Source organism: Venturia canescens, chromosome 2, assembly GCF_019457755.1.
Source record: "Venturia canescens isolate UGA chromosome 2, ASM1945775v1, whole genome shotgun sequence".
Classification (NCBI taxonomy): Eukaryota; Metazoa; Arthropoda; class Insecta; order Hymenoptera; family Ichneumonidae; genus Venturia; species Venturia canescens.
The window spans coordinates 19,176,921-19,186,453 of NC_057422.1; the positions used below are offsets into that span (position 1 = coordinate 19,176,921).

Consider the following 9,533-nt stretch of genomic DNA (forward strand, 5'->3'; position numbering starts at 1 on the left):
TAAAAGGGAGACGAAAATATAATGAGAAAGAGATCAAACTCTGCAGTCTTTTCTTACACAAATACGAATCAAGATATTTACGCACGAAGTAAGAATATAAGATGGTGGATAAATCGATGTAAGAGAAAAGGACACGGATAAGAATTCCGTTTTTTATCTCCTTGTTTGTTTTTTTTCTCCAACGTTTGCTTTTCTCTCACTCGCGTTGTCTCGCAGAACTATCTCTCTTATTTCTCTCTCGTTCTCCATCTCTTTTCGCTCGACCGAAGGTTCATTCTTTTCACGATCTCTTCTCATTCGAGCGTCACAGTTGGACGACCAATCTATCCAATCTATTTATCTATTCGTGTCTCCCCTACTCTCAGACCCCGTGCGACGGGAGTCCGCCTCTGTACCCTTTTTCGATGTCATTATTCGCTGTGCTCGAAAACAGCCTTTTCCTTATACACCGCGTCCGCGCAAATTCTTTAATTCCTCCGCTTTTCACTTTCCATCGCTATTCCAGTCACCCCGAGGCCTCAAAAACGTTAACAAGATTTTTCCGCGAGCATCGCATCGCTCCCGTGCGAGAGTTTAAGGAGGTTCAAGCGTAGCTTATGGAAAAATTATTTCCCAACTTTGCACAATAAAATATGCCGATGATTCGCCGCCTCGAAATTTTGAGATATTTATTGATGTTGGAGTTCCCAATTTTTCTAAAGCTTCCCTAAGAACCTCTCGATTACCTGACGCACACAATTAAGCGCCGTTCAACAAGATTCACTCGAATTTTATCTAATTTATTTTTCGTATATGATATCTTATACAAATCGCTTGAACTTCCTTAAGTAATAAATATTTTATTTTCATTACGAATCACGTACAAACGAGGATCAAGTTTTGTGCACCGATCGAAATAAAATTGCCCCGTTTTTCAATGAGATTCCTAGATCGTTGAAAAATCTCTCCAAAATCGAGGTCAGTTCCCCAATAAAAACAAGTCCATTGGAAACGTAATTTTTGTTCCCGCAATTTCGTGATTGCGATTCCCCCGATCGTCAGTGACAACCTCCGCTGTGCCTCTTACTTTTGTTTCGATATACAGCGGAGCTGAATCTATCGACGGATTTTTCATATCTATAGCTATAAAAATTTGTACGTAGCGTGTATAAATGCGCATGGACGTATATAAATTTATATGTGTATATTGAGAAGCAAAGAGTCTCTGCGGTACTCACGGCCGCGCGCACCCATTCACGTTTCCATTCACCGGAGCAACCGCCAACGACGAGAGCGTAGAAGTTGGCTCTCCCGCCAACGAGATTCACGCTACGCCGGAGAACGACAGAGAAAATTAGCTCCAGCAGTCACTACCACTGCTAATACGCTGTATACACAGTAGTACTACAGTTGTTATAGTCGACTGACTCGGGGATAATCGACTGGATGATAACTCGTTCGAGTCTCCATTTTTCTCTTTTTCTTCGCAGCTAACGGATGCAAAAGTATAATTAATGCAATAAGACGGATCGTTGCGATTGTCCTCGCTTAATCAAGTATTTCAGGATTTTTATGAGCTTTTTTCACCTTATTGGCTACTATCGAGATTGCTTCGCGAGCCATGGAAGACGGTGGGTAAAAACTCGATTGTTTTTTTTCTCTGATTGAGTGACGGTCGAGGCATTATCGAGAGCAAACGTTGCTGTTATGAGGAGCCGAAGAATTTTCAGTATTTGGGGATTTTTTTGACAGGTGCGTCGATCAGGTTTGAGGCGAAACTTCATGGAGAACGAATGCGATTATTTTGCTATCGATTTTTCATTGAGCATTTTCAAGACCACAATTTCACAAGCTTCGGTGTCTGAAAATCGGTTTCAGTTCAAAAATTTCGTTTCAACGATCTTCGAAATATCGTCGGCCCAAAAATTACGAATGCTGGACAAGTACAACCTCAGTCAACACCGTGACGATTTTTCGCAAAAAATAAACCTTGATCGTAGGCGTCGATTCACAGAAGCAATGTCGGAAACGTTTGTTTCTAATGGAACGTGTTTGAATTTTTCATTGGTTTTTTCTTGTCATGAAATAAGACGATGAATTTAAAAAGATACCGATTCATCACTTGAAGATGTTGCTTACGTCATTCTGATGATCCATACTTGATTAATCTCGAAGAAAAATGTCAAGTTACACCCTAGAACATTAAAAGTCAACGCACGAGTTGCAATTACGCTCGTCTCGTCGGGTAGCATTCACATTTTTCCAACTCTTTTCGGGACGATCGACCAAGAATTGTTCAATACTCGTTGGTGTCAAGTACTCAAGGGGTCAACCCTAATTAGGATTTTCAAAAACTCGTTTTTTTTTTTATTTCACTTTTCGAAAGTATACATATTTAAAAGTGTCAAACTAAAATTTGATAAAGAAGTGAGCAGTCCAAGTGTACTTTTGAGCGACGTTTATACTTTTGGCTGTCTGAGCGTGCTAATACGCATCGCCCAGTGCGATACCGCGCGTACCTGCCTTTGTTTCAATGCGTTTTTCTCAAAATTACGTTTTCAGACGGCTTGTTTTTACCCCATGTTCTTTATGACTGTAGCTATCGCACATATGACACGAATTTTGAAATTTTGAGCGGAACTATTTTTTTTTACAAAAAACGTGCTTTTTCGTAGTTTTTGGAAAAATGGCGGCCATTTCGTTATTATTGAAAAAATCGTATGATATGCGCTGTAGCCATTTACCTATTGAATCTAAAACCATTTATTTTTCCGATCATCCACTCCACAGATTTTATCAGCAGATGAGCACACCCATCTTTTTTTTGGACCTGTCTTCCCCCCATTTTTCTGTACGAAAAGTGAGTAAAGTAAAAGTGATAAAAAATTAGTTGTGTATTTTGATTAACTCCTTTGTTTTTAATGTACGTTTTTCTTTATTTTTGCACAATATATTCATCAATAATTTGGTCAGTTTCTTTCGCTTTACCTTTCTCTACTAATAATGTGAAAGTCGTTTCTTAATGTTCGTACTTGAACATATTGAAAAGCTCCATGTTGTCTCAGCGATTCCGGACAATTTAAGATGTTTTATTGATGCGTGAATTTCATTTACGAATGTGCATCAGAAGAGCTTTCTCGTGTAAATTGGAGCGTCGCAATAAAGAGCACGTGTGTGCGCACATACATTTGTTTTCATAACAACCGACGATTTTTGCATCGCATACTTGCGCGCAGACTCACGAATTTCATTCCTTTCGCATTATATCCGCACATCAAACGTATGGAATGAAACGTTTGCGGACCATCTGGCACTCCATGTGCGCCATCGCCAGTCTTTGCTCGCGATCTCAGCATGTGCCCGACGATAAGTCGGCTACGCGAAAGTCTCCACATTCTTCATTTTTCTTCGTCGATTTTCGCACTTATCGCATCCTCCGACGCAGAAACTTTTGTCGACTCGTCGCTCTCATTATTCTCTCAAATAATTGTTGTTCCTATCGAAATTGATCTCTTCGTCAATTCGATTATTTCCAGGTGAGCACGCAACTTTAGCTGAAAACTTAATTTGTGTTTTCGTAAAAGTGCGATGCTGACAGCAGGCTCGAGAGAAATCAACATTTCAGTCGACCAGGATCGCTTGGAATCCTACAAATAATTGTTTTTTTTTTATTTTTTTTTTATTTATTTTCACACTCATTAATGTTCCTTTCATCTTGATCGCCCCAAATTACGGTTTTCTTTGATAACGTGACCTGAAACATATTTAAATCGAAGTAGAAATAAAATTCAGCTGAAAATATAAAAATTTACGCGAGTATCGCAGCCATGAGCGCGTATATACGAAAGGAATTAATGTACAAATGGCGTTGTAAACTCGAGCAGAGAGATATTTGTATACAAGTTTCTGAATGACAAGCCCGGCTGTGCTCTGCCGGAAAATATTTCCTCCCCTTTCTGTCACGCCAAGCAAGAAGTTTGCGTTATTGAGTTATCGCCATGCCGTCTGTCTCTTCTCGCAAAACTACTCTTACATTTGTGTTGACATATATACGTATGCATTTTAAATACTCAACCCACACACACGATTTTTTGTTGAATAAAATGAACAGCGTTACATTTTCGTCTCGCGATCTATCTCTTTCTTTCTGTGAATGACGTTTCCAGGTGGTGCTCTCGCAAACTTTCAATTATTTGTCCCCTGAATGTATATTTTTTCTCTATGTGCACGTGGTGCAAACCTTCGTTATTTTTCTTTCAGTTTAATGTTTCAAGGCAGAGAAAAAAAACGAGTTCGCGTGTAAAACCAAGCAGGGGGAGTAATTGTAAAGTACTCTGGGTCGAGACAATCTTTGGGAATGAAGTTGAGTGATAATTTCACGCAATAAATTGTTGACGATTCTGGATTAAAAGGGTTTTTAGCCAAGCGATAAAGGGAAGAATGATGAAAAGGAGTTTTTAACGAAAGTGGCACGAAAAGCCTTGAATTTTTCATTTTTTACCGCACTCTCTCATCGAAATTCTTAGATTTTTATTAGTTTGAGAAAAAAAAATCTCAATCTCAGCACACGAAGTCGTTGATAAGAGTTGCGACGAGGAAGAATGACGGGGAAAAATCATTGGGGACGACGACGTCACGCGGTTCGATCGATATTCGCGTTCGTATCTCTCGAGAGGATCGCTTTGAGAATCGGAGAAAAATGTAGGCGATCGGTGACATTTACGCGCGTGAATCAAGGCCGGTATCGCTCGCGAAATGTGGCAAATTTGTCGTTTTCGCCGGATCATCTAATACACGGCTTCGCCGCTGCTAATCTGTGATGGATTATTTGTGGAGATAAGACATTTTATTAAAAAAAAAAAAAAAAAAAAAAAGAAAAAGAAAAAGAAAAAGCCAAAAAATTCACGATAACACAAAGTCCGGCGCAGTTTATCTTTTCGTTGAGATAACAACAGGCATTCGAGCCAAGTTTTTTGAGGATTAAACGCGATAACGATCGTACGATTTTGTAATTATCGCCGATGTGCAGCAATATTTTCGCAAAGGTCGAAAGTCGATGGAAACGAATTGCACTAAATATTTCATGTGAGTTTTGTGTCCGCGTGTGTTTTGTCCTTTTTTAAGGTACTTCATGCACGAAACCATTTTCTTAAGAAAGTCTTAAAAGTTACACACAATTTAAATGGGTTGTCGACTGACATCCGCATCAAATTTTAAGGGTTTCGTCTGATTGTTTATTTAGATAACAGTGTTTAAATATGTAGAAAAATGCACAGGGTTATAAACGTAAAAAATCGTTTATCTTTCCATATAACGAACGAACGCTTGTTCCGAAGTTTATGAAAAAGTACACGATAACAAAGAAGTATATAATGAAGGTTTGAGGAAAAATTCGAGACTATTGTCTCACTAGTGATAAAAATTTATTACGTTGAAGATTGAACGAAATTGGTAATGAGCACTCATAAGACCTCACATTTGCTCATTTCGGTATTTTGTTTCTTCTTGGCTCGGCTCATTCCTGTCATCGCCATCTGTCTTTTTATTAACACTTTTTTCTCTCGATCCATTTCTTTCTCTTTGTTGATTTTTTACGTAAAACTATAGTGTTTTAGCCTAAAAATATTACACTATTTTTAGTGATGGATTCTCGATTAATTAATGGCTTGTAATTTCATTCGCCAAAATACAAGTGGAAAAAATGTATTTACAATTTCGAATTAAATAACTCTGACATTAATTTAAAGTGATTATATATCCTTAATTAGGAAGTAAAAATCGATCCGATTTAGTCACCCATAAAATACGAACCTACAGACATGATCTGCATTAAGATACGTGGATTTCAATAGTCGACGGATCATCGTATTAAACGCATCCGTTGAGCTTTCGATCTTCCGTTTGCCGCATCGTAAATTCGAGTTCTTTTCACCAAATTGTGCGATTCAACTTCACAGAAGAGCGCGCCAACTGTCATAATCTCAAGTCTTTGACCCGGCCAGGGGTACGGAGAGGGAACATTCCGGGGTCGTCGGAAAACTTTGACCGTCAATGACGTCGATGCGATCGTCGCCGCATGACGGTTTCTGTCGTTCAAACCGAATCTTCGTTGAAGCAAACTATTTCCTAAAATACACGTTCTCGTTGAGATTCAAGATTCGAAAAAAAGCGTAAATTGTCGAATGAGGAGTTTCAAAAATACATTATCAGTTGGCAACGTTAAATTTTATCGATCCAAAGCAATGAAAAGAAATCTAACAGATCCGAAGTTAATCTTCGAACCTCAAAAACAAGCTATTTTGACCTCGAAGGTGTGCAATTCGATACAAGAAACTCGTTGATGAGTTTCATTATCTTCCAAGGTAAAATTTCAAGTTGCTTGTCAGATAAATCTCGTTGTTCGAAGCACTCTCGAAAAACTCTCAATGAAAATGATAATTGGCGGAAAAAAAGTGTGAAATAATAAATGTCATCGAAAACCACGTGGAGAAATGAAGTGCAAAAATGTTCCTTTGAAAAATGATTTCTGTTGAAAAATGAAAATTCATATGTCAAAGAGGTATTATTCGGTAAATTGCACAAATTGATTGTACAAGACAAAGCGATTTCGTGGTATATTCTTCGATCCCAAAATCTTCGCTGAGTTATAAAATCCATCGAAATCTGGAAGTCGTCGGTAAGTCGTAAGAAAACGAGCAGGTCTAGAGCATCCGTGAAATTGTAATTTTTCAAATTCGAGCGACATTATTCAAGATAAGGTATTTTGATAAGGATAAGTTTATCTTGACAGACATTTGAACCGTTTTTCAAGATCCATGCGCGTATGCACGCGAAGGAACGTGTGATTGTAAAGAGACTGTTATAGAGAGTAAAAGAAAAAGGTTGCTTCACCCCTCGCCGCGGTGAATAGCCAAAAGATAAAGCTTGTTTTCAACAAACTTTAATCTTTAATACTTTTTAACGATGGAGACCCAAGAAAAATGTGTTATCAGAGAGCTCTTAGCGAGAGACGCGAACGCGATACTCGCAAACGAATCTTGTCTCGTTTCGTCTGAAAAGAAACGCGGAGGCCAATTATACGAGCACACATGGAAGTTCATACATAAATGAACACGCATGTTTCGAGTGTGTGTTATATCTGGAGAATAGCGCAGGCACATAGTCGTTGAAATCCGAGCATATACGCGAGTTTCCTGGAAAATTCTAGCCTCATTACGCGGCCAAATTAATGAAACAATGAAAAAAAAAAAGAAAAAGTATCTCGCGAGATATAAAGTAGAAGGACAAGCCGCACCGACCTGGTTCGAAAATTCAATCGGATAAAAGTTCATCAATGAAAAATATTGGGGGCGAAGTAAACGCAACGCAAGTTAAATTCCCCTGAAAAAAGCGGTCGAACAGCTGATACTCTTTTGGTCTCGAGAACTTTGTGATTTTCTGGTTCATTTGGCGCTGTGGATGGCGGTTTTACCATGCGTGGCATCGATGAAAGCATCCTTTTCATCCCTTCATTGTATTAGCATTCTTCGCCACTTGACGGTGACTCGTATATAACGCGGGTATCAAACGTCTACATGGGTGCTTCGTGTCAGTCACTCTTCCATCTGGATTGTTACCGTACGTACCCGATGGGTAGAATTTTTTATGGACTATTTATGTGTGAAGAATATGTAGAATGCAAACAACTTGCCCGGCGATTGGACGGTGTACGGATACGCGGGCGACAATTTTATATTTAAACTCGGACAATCGCTCGTCAGTCGCGTGTTCGAGAAATTTGGAATCGTTGCGAATCCTCGTAAATATCGGCAGCTTTAGTAATTTTACAGAGAAAACGTTTTTCCATCTCGCGCAGCGAGCACCTTCGATAAGACGCGAAGCTGAAGACAACCAATCGAGCGCACCGATAAGGAGGCATGGGCGTGGCAAATGGTGAACGACGAGGCTGCTCCTCGCGCGCTAAAACTGTACAAATAATGCCTCCCCCCCTCTGCCTTCAACGATCCCGTCGACTAATCAGGATCCCACGAACAAAGGGACGAGCGCGCCGTGAAAAGAATGCTCAAAACTATTATCCCCCCGAGAACGTTGCGATCTGCATGTCCGGTTAAATTTGAGCTTGAATTTCGAGACACTTCGTATGCTCTCGCAGGGGGCGAGAGTGCGGTTAAACATACTCGCGAAATCATCGCAGCCGCATCTTATTTTCCATATCTCAGTGGACGCCGCGGAGGCTGGAAAAACCGGTAGAACTGCCGGGCATTGTGGGGAAGGGTGCCCAAGGGGGTTTCGTGTCCACCCTTTGTATCGCTGGAGCAATCACGACCTACCCCACTTTATCAACACGTACATACGGGCACCCACAAACCGAGGAAGATGGAAGAAAGCGAAAAAGTGAAATGATGTCCCTTCCTCGTGCATATCGCGCGAGTCAAGCATGGAAAGAGAAGCAACAACATCCAACGCATGCATCATGCTTTATAGGGATCTACACTTTACTGTTCTCTGGCCTCCCTTACTGTGCAGGCATTTTATGAGGACGTCATTTTACACTGGGTGTGTATACGTCAGGGCTAAAGAAAATATATATAACACATATATGTGTATGTTTATATTCGTACGAGATATGAAGCTGGGAGTGGAGATATCTTGCAATGATTCCATGTCCGTGGGAATGACTGATGAACTTCAACGTTAAATTTCTCTGTCTCTTTCTTCGTTTGCTTCGATGACATGTGAGCGAAACGGTAGTCCTTCTGGGCGACCAACTTCCACGCACAATTCTCCCCCCGTCGTGCTCTTCCTGCTCTCTCGCTCTCGCTCTCTCTCTCTCACTCTCTTCCCCATCTTCCTCTCTCCTGACGTTTCAATTTATGTCAGGCTCACGTGTATGCAGCCAGAGCTGGAAGAAACACTCGCGAGGAGAAACGCGTTTCATGTAAATTTTTTCTCTCCGCTGCCCCCCGCCCCTCCTGCCTTCCTGGTTTCGTTGTCCTCTGGGGCTTCATCCTTTGGTCTGTCAGACCAAGACGAAAGGGAAGAGTATGAAAAAACGGGGTACCGGAGCGAAATAAATGATGACAGAAGTTTTTTTTCTCCTCGGGCGCTTTTTTGGCGCAGCAAAAGATCAATCGAAACAGACGCTGCTTGAACATATATCTTCGGTTTTTTGGGCCTCCTGCGCACAAACCATTGGAAATGATGGTATTTTAGTATGTTCATAAAACTGCTGCTGGGTGGCTCGTGTTCCGGTGTCAAGTTATTGAAACATTGATTTATCCGCAAATCGGGGTTGCTGCTTGCGATTCAGTGGATTGAATGCAAATCTGATGAAGACTTTGTAAGCTCAATGAACACTCACCTAACTGTAATTGAAATTGAACGGAGAAATTTGATTTCGTCGTTATTCCATCGCCGTCCGCAATCTCTCGATATGTGCTCGCCTCTCGAGCAGCCATCTTCTCGAAGATTTGAAGAATCCGATTGGGCCCTTGGAAAAAACTCGTTTTCTCGTATCCGCGTAGTTTATCGGGGAATACATATTTTTCTATGAT

At 40.5% G+C, this 9,533-nt stretch overlaps 1 long non-coding RNA gene across 1 annotated transcript; it reads right to left on the bottom strand.

Annotated features, from left to right (window-relative positions):
* Positions 1–2,758: 2,758 nt before the first annotated feature.
* LOC122407005 (uncharacterized) lies at positions 2,759–9,153 on the bottom strand. The gene is made up of 4 exons (XR_006260129.1): positions 8,601–9,153; positions 5,791–6,105; positions 5,456–5,595; positions 2,759–3,733 (listed from the first exon to the last, which is right to left on the bottom strand). It is a non-coding gene; the product is annotated as an uncharacterized lncRNA (long non-coding RNA).
* Positions 9,154–9,533: the final 380 nt, after the last annotated feature.